The sequence below is a fragment of the Chiloscyllium punctatum genome, chromosome 37, assembly GCF_047496795.1.
Source record: "Chiloscyllium punctatum isolate Juve2018m chromosome 37, sChiPun1.3, whole genome shotgun sequence".
NCBI lineage: Eukaryota > Metazoa > Chordata > Chondrichthyes > Orectolobiformes > Hemiscylliidae > Chiloscyllium > Chiloscyllium punctatum.
In genome coordinates, this window is record NC_092775.1 from 17021968 (window position 1) to 17036722 (window position 14755).

Consider the following 14755-nt stretch of genomic DNA (forward strand, 5'->3'; position numbering starts at 1 on the left):
AGAAGGAAATACAAGACGATGGTGACTGTTCACTTGGTAGTTAGGTAAAATGTAAGGGTAAGAAGTAGAGATTCCAGAGCTTATGAATTATACTGTCTTCTTTGTGAAGCTCCGCAAAACCGCAAACAATATACGGTCAGTAAAACTGGGCAGAGTGTTCACAGCACCCTAACGTGACAATAAGGATCCTACAGCCATCTTAGGACCCAGTTTGGGAACAAGAAAACCGTCCTATGCCCTGATGTGGATGCCCACTTTCATTGCCCAACAGTGGATACACCTAAGCAACACATTGCAGACCAATTGCTTTTCCGTGTCTCAGGCTGATATTTGTGAAGGAACTGTTCTCGTGTTAGAGATGTTGTTTATCAAATGTAACTTTCAACTAAGTTCCTGTCAGCCTAATCTATGTGATGCCATGGCACTATTTTGAATAGAAATGGTGTGCAGGGATATAGGGCAGAGATAGGAGTTTAGCAATTGGTAATAGACTGGCTGCAGGCACATTAGACTGAATGGCTTCCATCTGCCCCACAACACATCTGCAAAGTGTCAGGGGGTTCTCCCTGAGCGTGCAAGCCAACATTTACCTCTTACTGTATGGATGATTTGATCGAATGATCTTTATGTTAGCAGAGGCAGGACAGAAATCATTGACCCTAGAGCTGCTCCTAACCTGGAGCTCCTGACACTGGACTCAAGTATAGGAGACCACTGGGAGCCTGCTCCTGGTTATCAGGTCCTTAGTACCTGCTGTTATGGGCTGTGGCTGAATGTATTTCACATAAGATGCTTGGGACATCCTGAGGTTGTGGGAGCCATAGCATTAAGTTCTTTCCACAAGCCAGTAGGTTGAAATAAATCCATAAAGGCTGGTACCTCTTAATTTACACATGCATTGTACATGACACTGACCCAGCTAGCTCAGAGCTGGTTCATAGAGTGAACAGAACCCCTGACACTCCCATTTGGATCTGCAGACAAGGGCTCCCTGATTGGACCAGATTAACAGCCCCAGTCAGGGAACTCATATTCTATGAGATCTACCTGGATGACCTCAATACAATCACCCCACAGGACAATTGTACAATCTTAATGAATAGAATGACATTGTGAGTTGGATAAACAGTTTGAGCAAATTGCTTTATTTTGAGAATTCATAAGCACCATCATGTTAGCACAAAGGCTAATCCTAAGCAATTAACAAAAATGATGAAATAAATCAACAATGAAGCATTTTCTTTGGAATATTCCATGCCATTTAAAAAAAGACCTTACTAATGCTCAAACCTTCTATTTGATTTTTTAAATTGAGTTTTACTGGGCTTTGTCAGTATCATTAATATAACTTGTTTCCTGTGGTGTTACTTTAAAATTGAATTTACAGCCAACAGCCAGAAAGGGAAAGGAATCACAATTATTCACATGGTATTACTGGAGAACATATTTGCAATTTGTTAGGCTGATGATAAAATTCTGCTATCAACTGGAGGAAATGCTTTTTTAAATAAAAAAATCATCTTCAATTGCAGCCTTGGCTTGGGTATGTCAATCCTTTGGATTGGCCTAGAGTTTCCTGGAATTGAAGATCAATCTTCAGGGAACTGTTGTGTGTGATCCTGAAGAAAATAACATTGGATTAGGAGATAAGTTTGACATTTTTAAAAATTTGTTTTAACATTTCACTTTGCTAGATATCAAATTGTTGAAAATGAGACATAAAAGACTGTTTTGTTTATACAACACAGACCTTGAATGAGCTGGTTGACCTATGAGGAAAGGATGGATAGGCGAGGATTATATTCACTGAACTTCAGAAAACTAAGAAGTGAATTGATTGAAACATATGAAATCCTCAGGGGTCTTGATAGGGGTAGCTGTGAAGATGTTTCCTCTTATGGGCTGGGTGTACAATCCAAACTCGGCGAATCCTACTTCACCATGACAGGAAGGGCTGATATTGAAGGATCGAAAAGCAACGTTGTGATGAATGCTTGGATGCCGTAATCCCTGTGGTTACTTTTCTGACCCCTCGTGCTTCAAACCCAAAAGGTCAGAAGGATTACGAGGCATCATTATATTTCTGTGGGCCTCTGACTTAGAGGTATTCAGTCATAATGCCACAAGTGGTAGCTTGGCTCGTCAGCCAAGCATATACACCATACAATAGGAAGGAAATGCCGAGTAGCATTATCGCTAGACTATAAATTCAGAAACTCAAATGAAGTTCCAGGACCTGGGTTCAAACATAATTTGACTTCAACAAAGAACTTAGAATTAATAGTCTAATAATTATCATGAAATCATTACCAATGGTTGGAAAATCACATCTAGTTCACTAATGCCTTTTGGGGATAGAATTTGTCATCCTTACTTGGTTTGGTCTAAATTTTTGATTTGATTTATTATTGTCACATGTACCTAGGTACAGTGAAAGGTTTTGTTTTGCGTGCAATACAGGCAGATCATACCATACAAAGTGCATTAGGATCATAGAACTGAGTGAGGAATACAATGTTATGGCTGTATGGAAGGTGCACAAGGAGCGAGATTGACATTAAATCTAAAATTTGAGAGGTCAACTCAGAAATCCAATAACATTGGGGAAGAAGCTGTTCTTGAATCTGCTTAGATGTTTAAACTTTTTGTATCTCCTGCCTGGCATAACAGGTTGGAAGAGATTATAACAGGGGTAGCAGGGGGTCTTTGATAATGTTGGCTGCCTTTCTGAGGCAGCGAGAAGTGTAAATGAATTCAGTGGATGGAAGGTTAGCTTGAGCGATGGACTGGGCTGTGTTAATAACTCCCTGTGGATGTGACTCTAGACCACAGCAATGTGGTTACTCTTGATGAACAATAAGTTTATTATATAATAGCTGGTTACATTATGTCTAAGATATATGATTGTTTCCTGGTGACACCAGGTTCACTTCAGGAGTAAATACACATGAATATGACTAAACGCTGTTACACAGCTTCAGTAACAACTACAGAACTGGTTAGTTCATCCCAGGAACAGTCCTTTAAAAAATGGTGAACGGAGCTTATTTGATGATGTCAGTTAACCCTTTCAGGTATGAATTATCTGATGGCAGCCTGCCTATTCTCTCAAGTGGATGGTAAACAAAATTCCTATGGGGTGATTTTGCAGAAGTATAGCTGTACGTTCACTGGATTGTCCAATACCCCTCAACCAACCTGAAGAGTGACAGATCATCTCATCACTTTGCTGTTTGCAGGAGCTTGGTGTGTGTAAATTCACAGATGGGATTCCTACATCAAAACAGTGACTGTATTCACAAAATAATTCACTGGCTATAAAGTACCTCATGAGATTGTGATGATCATATTAATGCATGTGCATCTTTCGTTATATTGACAGAAACTAAGAGCATAAGACTAGGTAGTTCACTAACTAAGTCCAATCTTGTGCACAATGACAAGCAGAATATTCCAATTTTACCGAAATGCTGCAGCAATTCTAGGCACATATGCAGAATCAGGTGTGAATGTTTACATCCCTGTTGTAACCAATGATTTAGTTTCATTCGCATTATTCTGTCAGAAGATAGTGTGAAAAAGTGGAAGGATTTGTGGGTGTGGAAGAGTCTGCTGAATCACAATGGGATATTTAAATGAGTGCCATCCAGATGTGGGGGGAGAGGTTTGAGGCACATTGTTATACATTAACAGTGAATTCAAGGTCAGAGTGCAGGAATGGACCCCTTCGAAATACTGCCTTGACTTCAGTTAAACTATGCCTTATGTTCACTTGTTCTGTTGTGTCAAAAGCATAATCACAAATGGTCTCAGCGATATATTTGGGGGTGCAGTTTAATTTTCTTTAACTATTATGTAATACCAACGGACTCTCAGAATGTGCAGTAAATGCTGCTTGTGCTGTACTAACAATTCCAAAGCGCATCAGGTCGACATCCAACGTAATCTAAGGCCAGATATTGTCAGAGCTTCCTGTCTTGGACAATAAATCTTGGAGCTTCTGCATTTATAACTGCATCAGGAATGTCTGCAACACAACTTGCTTGCCAAGTGTTTCAAAGTTTAACAGTCTATCTATGAACAAGTTTAATCAACAATTTTTATTTTCTTTTTCTTCACTTCTCCTTCATTGTAGGCTGTGGCAATGCCTCAATGTTCTATTCAAGACAGAGGTCACAGATCTTTGAATGCTAAGGGCCATCTGGATAATCCTGGGACACAACATTGAGGTAGAAAGTCAGGCATAAACCTTACCGGCAGAGCAAGCTTGAAGGGTCAAATGGTCCTTTAATTCTTATATTCTTCTCTCTGTTTTTTTTGCCAGCAGACTGGATCAACTGCTTTTGGCCTCTGCCTTTACCTTTTGTGATTATTTGATTTTCCCTTCATTTCAGTCGCAAATACAATGTATAAACCAGAACAGAGTAGCCACTTTTCACTTTGACTCTGCAGCAATAATTAGTGTGGCGTATGTCTTGCAGAGGTATAGTGTCCTTAAGGTAGTAACATTTCCCAAGGCAATGTTTTGAGACCAATTTTAAAGCAACACTATCCGTTTAAAAATATGAACACAAATGATCAACAGCTTTTTCAATGAGGTTGGTTTCAAGAGGCTCTTAAAGGAGGAGGAATATAAGAAACTAGAATTCTCGATGTGCGGGAGCTGATGGTGGAACACCTTCCCCAGACTTGTTTCACATGCCATTCTTTTTTAAGTTGGTATGTAAATTTGATAAGAATGTGCACAGTTCTTTATTAGTAACATCACCAAGGCTTACAAGCAAACATTGCTTTTTAAGTTAGTGGTCTTTGTAAAGCTGTTTTGTTGGGAAGTGTTACAATAGTTAGAATATCAATGAACAGCAATGAAAAACTCTTGGCGTACATCACCTTTAGAAGTATTGTCCAACATGTTTATGTTCAGGCTCCTGTTTTCTATTTGTCCACCAAGCTTCATTTTATGACATCATAGGTCACCTTTGTTTTAAAGTTATGTATTTATGACTATGAGCTTTTTTTAATTTCCTCATTCATTTGAAGAAGAAAATCTGTCAGAGTTACAATGAAATTGTAACGTATTAGGACAATTTGGCTGCTCATTTAAGAAGTCAATACAGACATGGGAAAAATGTTAGATTTCTTCTCTTTCAAAGGAATATCTAATTAATCATGCTTTGCGCATCTTTCCCCATAGCCCTGTAACTTTTTTTCCCTTCAAACATTAATCCAGTTCACTTTGAATTTTAGTATTGAATTTGCTTTTATTGTTGTGCACTCGAGATCACAACAACTCACATTTGGCTCTTTTCTCAATCCTGTTAAATTTGCATCGTCTGGTTACCGATCACTTTGCCTTTGGGGACAGTTGCTCTTTATTCATTCTTTTAAAGACATTCATGATTGAGAACACTGCAATCAAAGTTGGAAGCTTTTATGCTTGAAGGAGAACAACCAGCTTTCCCAATGCATCCGTACAATTCAGTTCCTTCATCCTGGCACAATTTTAATTAATCTCATGCAATCATACAAATTTACAAATTTGAGGCAAGAATAGACTGCCTCTTCCATCAAGTCTGCTTCGACATTCAATAAGATTGTGGATGATCTAATGACCTCACGTCCCTGCCTTACCCTGATATTTTTCACTAACCTTTTTTTGTTACAGATCTATCCACCTCTCCCTGAAAGATGTTCAGAATCTGTTTCCATTGCCTTTTGATGAAGAAAGCTGTGAAGACTCATGCCCCTCTGTGTGAAAAGTAAATCTCCTCATGATTCTACCACAAGATAGAACCTCCAGTTCCACATCCACTCTGTTGCATCATCAAAGATACATTTCATATGAAAACCAAGAAACATATTTCCCAGACCTGGACCTGGTGAGGATTCCATGGCAACAATCTCTAATTGGATGTGCATGGTGGCAATGAAACTGAATTCATGCAAGTTGCCGAGTTCATAAGTTCTATGAATACTGCTTTAAGCAATACTCAAGTTCTGTACAAGCAAATGGCAATCAATCGTTCAGTGACTTTTTTTGCTGTTCTTTATATTTTAAAATTGGTGGGAGAGAGTGAAGGAAGTTACCATGGGACTTTGATCAGATGGACTGATGGGCCAATGAGTCGCAGATGGAGTTTAATTTAGATAAATGTGAGGTGCTATATTTTGGAAAGGTAAATCAGGGCAGTACTTATACATTTACTGGGAAGGTCCTGTGGAATGTTGCTGAACAAAGAGACCTTGGAGTGCAAGTTCATAGCTCCTTGAAAGTGGAGTCACAGTAAAAAGGATAGTGAAGGAAGTATCTGGTAAGCTTGCCTTTATTGGTCAGTGCATTAAGTATAGGAGTTGGGAAGTCATGTTGCGGCTGTACAGGACATTGGTTAGGACACTTTCAGAATACTGCATTCAGTTCTGGTCTCCCGCTTTGGGAAGGATGTTGTGAAACTTGAAAGGTTTCAGAAAAGATTTACAAGGATGTTGGCAGGGTTGGTGGGTTTGAGATATAGGGAGAAGCTGCATATGCTGAGGATATTTTCCCCGGAGCATCGGATGCTAAGGGATGTCATTATAGAAGTTTATAAAATCATGAGGGGCCGAGGATAGGGGAGTACAAATTTTCCCGAGGATAGGGGAGTACAAATGTCTATGGCAAAGGTTTAAGATAAGAGGGGAAAGATTTAAAAAGGACCTAAGGGGCAACTTTTCCACACAGAGGGTGGTGCATGTTTGGAATGAGCAGCCAGAGGAAATGGTGGAGGCTGGTACAGTTGCAATATTTAAAAGATAATGAGTATGTGAATAGAAAGGGTTTGGAGAGATATTTCTGAAGCCTTTCCCCTTTAGAAAATAGTCTATGCCTCTATTCTTCCCAGCAAAGTGCTTAACTTCACACTTTCCCACATGGAATTGCATCTGCCATTTCATTGCCCACTCTCATGGCATGTTCAAAACCTGCTGCAGCCTCCCCACTTCCTCAACATTACCTGTCCCTCCACCGATCTTTGCATTACTTGACTGGATATAATATAGTTGGTCTTCTTTAAGTTTAAAACACTGGTCTTGAATTCACTTTTCTCTCCATCAAACAATGTAAAATTAAATCATATTATGATTGGTTTTTACGAATATCCCTCTCAAACATCTTGAAGTTTTACCTGAAGTGCAATGTCTGTAATATTTAAGCCAGGGCCAAACTAGTGTTTTTTTGGAAGTTTAAAATAATTTCTCTGTTTTCATACTCTAGTCTTTATTTTTTTAAAAATCAAGGCTGCACGCACTTTATTTTAAGCATCCTTTTCAACTTGTCCTGCTACTTTCAAAATATTGTGTACATATACTCTTGGTCTCTGTTCCTATATGCTTTTAATACCATGCATAATACCTCTCCTCATTTTATACCATAATAATATACTACATAATATTCCTCTTGTTAAATCCATCTGCCATGTGTCTGCCCACAATCCTTATCTCTGATCTAGTCTCCAGCGAAATAGTTTCCTTCTGTGTTGTATCAGACTATGATCATGAACTGCAATGTGGGCAAAAGGAGAAGGAAACCAGAAAGTTGAACAACATCTCTCATCGCAGCTCAGCATGAATTCTACGTAACAGTCAGATGGTAACAAATCCTTTCTGCTTACCATGCACCAGAAACAATACATGAAAAATTTGCGTTGCCATTCGTTCTGAGCAGAAGATTTAACATTTGAAGTTATATTTGACAGAAAGGGTATGTCTCCCTGGACGTGCACTTGATCTCTGTCTTAGCTATGGCCTTGATGAAACAAACTGATTCCTTTTCCTCTCTCTGCTTCGATGATAAATAAACTCATAACAGGACAGTGCTTTGAGAAATGCCAGCTGACACTGACTGAACACTCTGACCTCCAAATGGAGAGAATTGAGAGCTGCTGTCATTACTGAATGAAAGCAGCAGTGAGTGTCATCAGGAAACACCAGTCAGAGAGCCCCTGGGCATGTAGCCAGGCTGGCCAGAAACACACTGACACAGACTGGCAGCAGGCACGGGAGGTGTCAACACATGTAACCGTGAGATGTGACCGAGCCTGACCTGCTCACCTTGCCAAGATGTCCAGGTCAACTGTGACAGGACTATTCTGCTGGGAGCACAAAATACAAGCTTCAAAGATGACAACTAACAAAGTTAAATAGTTTTGTGTGACAATGATAGAAATCTGGTGTTTTCCAATGGGATGGCCACCCCTTTTAGCAAGGCTTGTAAAGACCAAAGTGGCCATTGTCTGTGTTTTTTCAGATCATAAAGTCATACAACAGAGCAAGAGGCTATTTGGCCCATTGTGCTAGTTCTATCACTTTGAAAGAGCTATCAATAGCAATTCTAATCAACTAATTACTTATTGGAGTTACAACTCTTAGAAAATGATCTCAAAAGTCATTAACTACTCTATGATCAGAAACACAATAGAAACTTTTTAATCCAAAAATAATAGTCACAAATGTATGCATGGTGTTCATTATCTGCACCAGATCTTCATAATTGAGGTGGACAGTTTTCTGAAGGAGGCTGAAATCATTGAGTACAAAGGTGGGTGAGATACTGAGTCATGTAGCTTGTTGATCACTTTTGTCTCCTGTGTTTGGAATGAGTCAGCCACAGCTATGGGATTGCATGGGATCAAGTCTTTAAATGATGGGAATATTTGGAATATAGGCTCCAAATTAAAGGGGTTTATCCACTTAAAGATACGTGGTTTCATGGAGGAGTGGAATTATATGGAGACTTCATAAAGACTGTGGAAAATGACTTTAAGACACTTCACAGGCTGTGTCAGGTGAAGAAATAGAAGTCAGTGGACGGGAAAAATCAACAATATGAAGGCTGAAAATGAAGTTTGTTGGTGCATGGTGGAATAGTACAGGTTCTAGACCTGTGTTAGATGGCTGGTGGGCACACTGGAGGTAAATAAAGTTAACCTTGACCTGAATGTTGCTCCTGGGCACTATCCACACAAAGCAACACTATACTGACACTGGCAGAAAAATAGTGACAAGTAAATGGAGTGCAGTCTTAAGGACATAAAGCTGATCCAGCTCAGGGATTTTGATTTCCCAGGTGAACTATGACTTTGGTGGTCCCATCCAATTTAGAGAAAACACTAAGTCTCAATGAAATTGTATCTTTATTTACTTGGCATTGGGAATGGCAAATTGGGCAAACCTTCAGTCCTGGCACTCCAGGTGACTACCTAGTTTACCTGCCTGCTGAACTAACCCTGACATAAAGAGACTTGGAAAAATGACTCTTAAGATTGGCAGGATCACTTTTTTTGGATGAACTTCCAAGCCTTGACTGCTGGTGACCTGCTGAGATATAAGCTGCTTGTTAAGAAATGTGATGTCATGCTATTTAACGTGAGATTATTTCAATATTTAGTCCAATGGCCACATCATATAGACCAAGGTGAAGGAACAGCAGGTGTAAATCTGGCACAGAAAGTTGTGTAAATTTGGAGACTAGACAGACTGCCAATGTATTTTTGGCTTGAAATTCATGTTCTTCTATTTTTATTGAGCTGAAGTGCTCGATCCAATTTTCTGCACAAGTCTCATTATGCCGAAATTTTATGCGCAATTACTTTTAAAATACCCCATAACAGCCAATGCTTTTAATATTTAGATTAGATTACTTACAGTGTGGAAACAGGCCCTTCGGACCAACAAGTCCACACCACCCCGCTGAAGCGCAACCCACCCATACCCCTACATTTACCCCTTACCTAACACTACGGGCAATTTAGCATGGCCAATTCACCTGGCCTGCACATCTTTGGACTGTGGGAGGAAACCGGAGCAAACCCGCACAGACACAGGGAGAATGTGCAAACTCCACACAGTCAGTCGCCTGAGGTGGGAATTGAACCCAGGTCTCTAGCGCTGTGAGGCAGCAGTGCTAACCACTGTGCCACCGTGCTGCTCATTTATTTCTCAGTGAACAACTTGAGACAAGTGCAATGTCGACACGTTGAGAGATTTGAGTGATTGTTGTGTGTCCAAACTGAAGCCCTTAGTTAATGTAATTGGACTTAGCTTACATTTGTGGATTGCACCTGGGTTATCGGTTCACCTGCAAATGGAGTTATCATGGCAAAATTGCTGAGGACTGATATTTGAAGAGCAGTAATTAATGTGTTGTTTGGCCATGATATTGTTGTTGGGTATTACATTACTGGATTCCCACAACAGTGTTAAGCTTTACCACTATCTTCTGCCAACTTCGTAAATACCAAATGGGCTCTGCCTTCTCATGCTCTCCTCATGCAGTAGAACATATAGTCCTCTGTAAATGATCAAAGGGAACCCTGGTCTGCCATTTTACTACAAACAGCCTTTTATGAGACCACACTACAATGATGTATTCTTACATTGATTCAGAAACAGGTCATTTGGCCCATTGAGCCCACTGTGAATATTATGCTCCACAAGTACCACGTCCCACCCTCTTTCCTCTAACCATATCAGCAGATCCGTGCAAACTACTGTGCTGTCTCACTGTTAATATACCAGTATACCTTTAAATGAATTGCTCATGATATCATCACTGCATTATAGCATGTCAGCTGGAGGTATAAAATCTTAAACTCTATCTTACATCATAAGAAACAGGAACAGGAGGAAGTCCTCAGGGTTTGCTCCCCCATTAAATGAGATCACAGCTGATCTAACACTCCTCATATCCACCTTGCTGCCGTTTATTCTTGATTCCCCTACTGATCAAAAATCTATCTATCTCAGCCTCAAATATATACAAGAATTCTGCCCCATAGCTCTATGTGGTAATGCGTTCCAAATACAGAGGAACCTCGGTTATCCAAATTTTGGATTATCTGGCAAGATCGCAAGGTCCCAATGCTCAGCTAAACTATGTTCCAGAATTTGATTAACTGAATGAATATCTCCCCGCCCGTGTCCTTCAGATAATCAAGGTTCCCCTGTACTCATAAATCTCTGAGAGAAAAAACATCCTCCTCATCTCAATATTAAATTGGCTACTCTTTATTCGGAGACAATGCCCTCTGGTCATAGACTCTGCTGTAAGGAGAAACATCCTTTCAGCATTGACCCGGTCAAGCCCCTTAAGAATCCAAATGCTTCAATGAGACCATGTCTCATTCTTCTAAACTCCACTGAATAAAGTCCCAACCTGTTTAATCTTTGCTCAGAAGATAATCTCTCAATAGCAAGGATTATCCTGGTTAACCTTCTCTGAACTGCCTCCTTTGAAATAATATATTTTCTTAAATAAGTGGACCAAAACTATCACAGTATTCCAGATGTGGTTTCACCAGCACCCTGTACCATTGCAGTAAGACTTCTCTACTCTTTTACTCCAACCCCTTTTAAATCAGAGTCAACATTCCATTACCTGATTATTTACTGCACTTCTGTGCTAGCTTTCTGTGTTTCATGAACAAATGCCCCAAGTCCCTCCCAGTTACAGCTTTCTGTAGTTTTCTCCATTTAAATAATGTCCTGTTCTTTAGTTCTCGCTTCTGAAGTGAACAACATTCCATTTTCTTACATTACGCTTCATTTGTCAATTTCTTGCCCACTTGCTTAACCTATCGATCTCTCCCAGTAAACTGTTTACATTCATCTCACAACCTACCTTTCTAACTATTTTTGTGTCATTTGCAACTTTGGCTACAATACACTCACTTTCTTCCTCTTTATAATGTTCCTCTTAATATATATTGTAAATGGTTGTGGTCCCAGCACTGATTCCAATAGAACATCACTGATCGCCAACTGAAAAAAAACCTTTATCTCCACTTGTTGTTTCCTACCCATCTCTATCCATGCCACTAATCTATCTCCAATGCTGTGGGCTCTTATTCATGATTTGGAGATGTCGGTGTTGGACTGGGGTGTACAAAGTTAAAAACCACACAACACCAGGTTATAGTCCAACAGGTTTAATTGGAAGCACACTAGCTTTTAGAGTGCCGCTCCTTCATCAGGTGGTTGTCTTTGACCTGAATGATGCCACACCAAGTAACATCATACGGTTCCTGGCAGGAAAATAAGACAAAAAAAAAGACCTAAAGTAGGCACAGCATAAAGATTTTTTGGATTTCTGTGCAAACTCTGACCTTGGTGTCCTCTATCTCCATTCCATCATTCAGGGCTCTTATTCAGATCACTTGAAGCATAACACACTACTAGACGCAAGTTCCTTTGTTATAATATAATGGTTTAATGTAGCTGAGGAGTGTAATGATTGTACGTAATAGTTGGCTGTAATAAATACCTGTGGATTCTTCAGTACTCCAATATCTCCCTCCAACTTCGTACATTATAGGGGATGGCATAAGCATGTCACATCAGGAGATCAAGGACACCAAGATCAGACTTTGCATAGAAATCCAAAAAACCTTTGTGCTGTGCCTACTTTAGGTTTTGTTTGTCTTATTTTCCTGCCAGAAACTGTATGATGTTACTTTGTGTGGCATCAGTCAGGTCAAAGTTTACTTCATCTACTTTCTGAGAGTCCACCAGCGATTCAACATGGGTCTAGAATCTGCACTATTCCACTATGTGCCAAATGACTCCATTGTAGGCCTCTACATTATTTAGTTTTGTTATTTTGTCACTTGACAAAATCTTTGAAATGTCTTAAATCCTTGATTTTCCAGTTTAAGAAGGCTATTTATATGTTTGCTCTTCCAAGAAACCACATACCTTTCAGTAGGTATATCTCTTTAACTTGGAGCCTCTTTTCCAAATATTCTCCTTTAAAGACTTGACCCCACAGATCACATGACTCTGGCTGACTCATTCCAAGTATGGAGACAGAAGGGGTCACAGGCTACATTTTCTAATATAGTTCACATTTTCAGTCCATTAAACATTGATAACATGAAAGCTATACATTGATTTTTATCTTTACATCTCACTCCCCACCTCTCCCCCTCCCACCCCTTCATCAACCAACCCATTCCTCCATTTAGGCAATTGAAAGGGTCTAAGAGTTGCTGTCAAGAAATACAAACTTCGCTATCACTAGACCATTTTGCAACCTTTCCACATTTGGCACAGGATGCACTCCGTATGCAGGTATGGGTCATTTTAATTTGCATTTTGATTGTGGTCCTGTCACACTTTGCAGGAACACAAAAATAGCAACTCCATCAAAACACGAAGCTGGCAAAGTTTGGATTACATTATTGCAGAAAATAGTGGTTGAACAGCAAGGAACTAAAATAGAGTCCAATTAACATGATAGCTTGTTGAATGAAAGTTGTCATAACAGCTTTGTGCGGGACATCTCAAACGTGGGCCATTTTCTGATGAACACTAAAGAGCAGCAACCTTAAAACATGCATACTGTTCAGAATTCTGACAGAACTTCCAGAAATTAATTAAAACTTAAAGTCATTGCAACAAGAAAACAAAGCTCACTCCTTGGAATTTAATCCAATTCTTTTTTTTGCCTAATTTTTAAATGTATCTCATAAATTCAGCATTCTTTTTTTCTTTCGCAGTGCAATAATTGCTTTCAGAATCTTTTTAATTGCTTTGTTAGTGTCAGTGCGATTTTTTTGTACAACTAATGCAGTACGTAAAGTGACTTGTTTAAAAAAAAGCCCAAGGACTGTTTACAAATCTTTGCAAACATAATTGTTTTGTTACCGTCGCCTTTCCAAGGCCAAATATTCCTGAAGCATCCTGTATTAGAAGGCCAATGACTCTAATGAAGTAGTCTTGTATTCTTTTCTGGGGAGAATGAGTGTGTGTAGACGGCAGTGATAAACAGTCCTCGGAGACCACAAACATTCCAGACTCACTATTAATGTCTGGATATGCATTCAGTAAAGCCCTGCAGGAACTTTGGGGAGTTCAACTTCACTGAAACAAGATGGTCAGTAAAACAGGATAATAGATGCAAGCTAATAAACAATAATGGGTCTTGTGACCTACTTGTATCTGGTTAGCGTGTTGTGCAACATGAGGTCAAGTATTTATTTAACTAACATGGAACTTCAATTTTCCCCTCCACACACCACTTCCCCACTCCCACTGCCCCCACATCCCCGCTGAAAAATATCTTAATAGCACAAAGCAATAAACACTATTGTCTATCAGAAGCTCACTGATATCAGTAGTTGGTGGGGGGGGTGGGGGTGAAGAGAGACTCAGTCACAAATCTTGCTGTTTGACAGTGCAGACTCAGTACATTACAAAGTGCATGCATGTGGCCACAAAAGAATTGCTGCTTATTTAACAGCCCAGTAGTAATCGTTAATTCTCATTCTCGGGTCCTTGTAGCAGGGCAACATAAGTGATGATCATGTTGAACAAGAAGTAAGATATACCAGTATGGTTTGGTCTTTTCTGGATGAATGAGAGCTGCAACATCCAAGTCTGGGTTCTTCACTTACAATTTCAGCATCAGTGGCCTCTGAACTCTTGGTGTGCTCTCCAGCATATGCTTCCAAGTCTAGTCCTGCTACATTGCCAGGCCATCCAGATTGTGTCATGTTGCACTGCTAGTTTGCAATATAACAGACATATCATTGAAAGATATTGTGCAACCTGTGAGTATAAAGATCTCAGGCTCCACCTTAACTGGGACCACTTGAAGCACGATATGCTGAAAGGATGCTACAGATTGTGACTAACATAAAGTTAGCCCAGACACTGAAGGACTTGTGACTGTGGTATATGGATGCACAAGAAGCTGTAAAAAAGTGTTGACTGAACCTTTGAG

At 39.7% G+C, this 14755-nt stretch overlaps 1 long non-coding RNA gene across 2 annotated transcripts in view; it reads right to left on the reverse strand.

The window, feature by feature from the left end:
• Window positions 1–1289: 1289 nt before the first annotated feature.
• The window catches only part of LOC140463219 (uncharacterized), a 179262-nt gene continuing 165796 nt past the window's right edge, over window positions 1290–14755 (reverse strand). For both annotated transcript variants that reach the window (XR_011954634.1, XR_011954635.1), the window contains exon 3: window positions 1290–1619. This is a non-coding gene — a long non-coding RNA (uncharacterized lncRNA). The remainder of the gene's footprint in view (window positions 1620–14755) is intronic.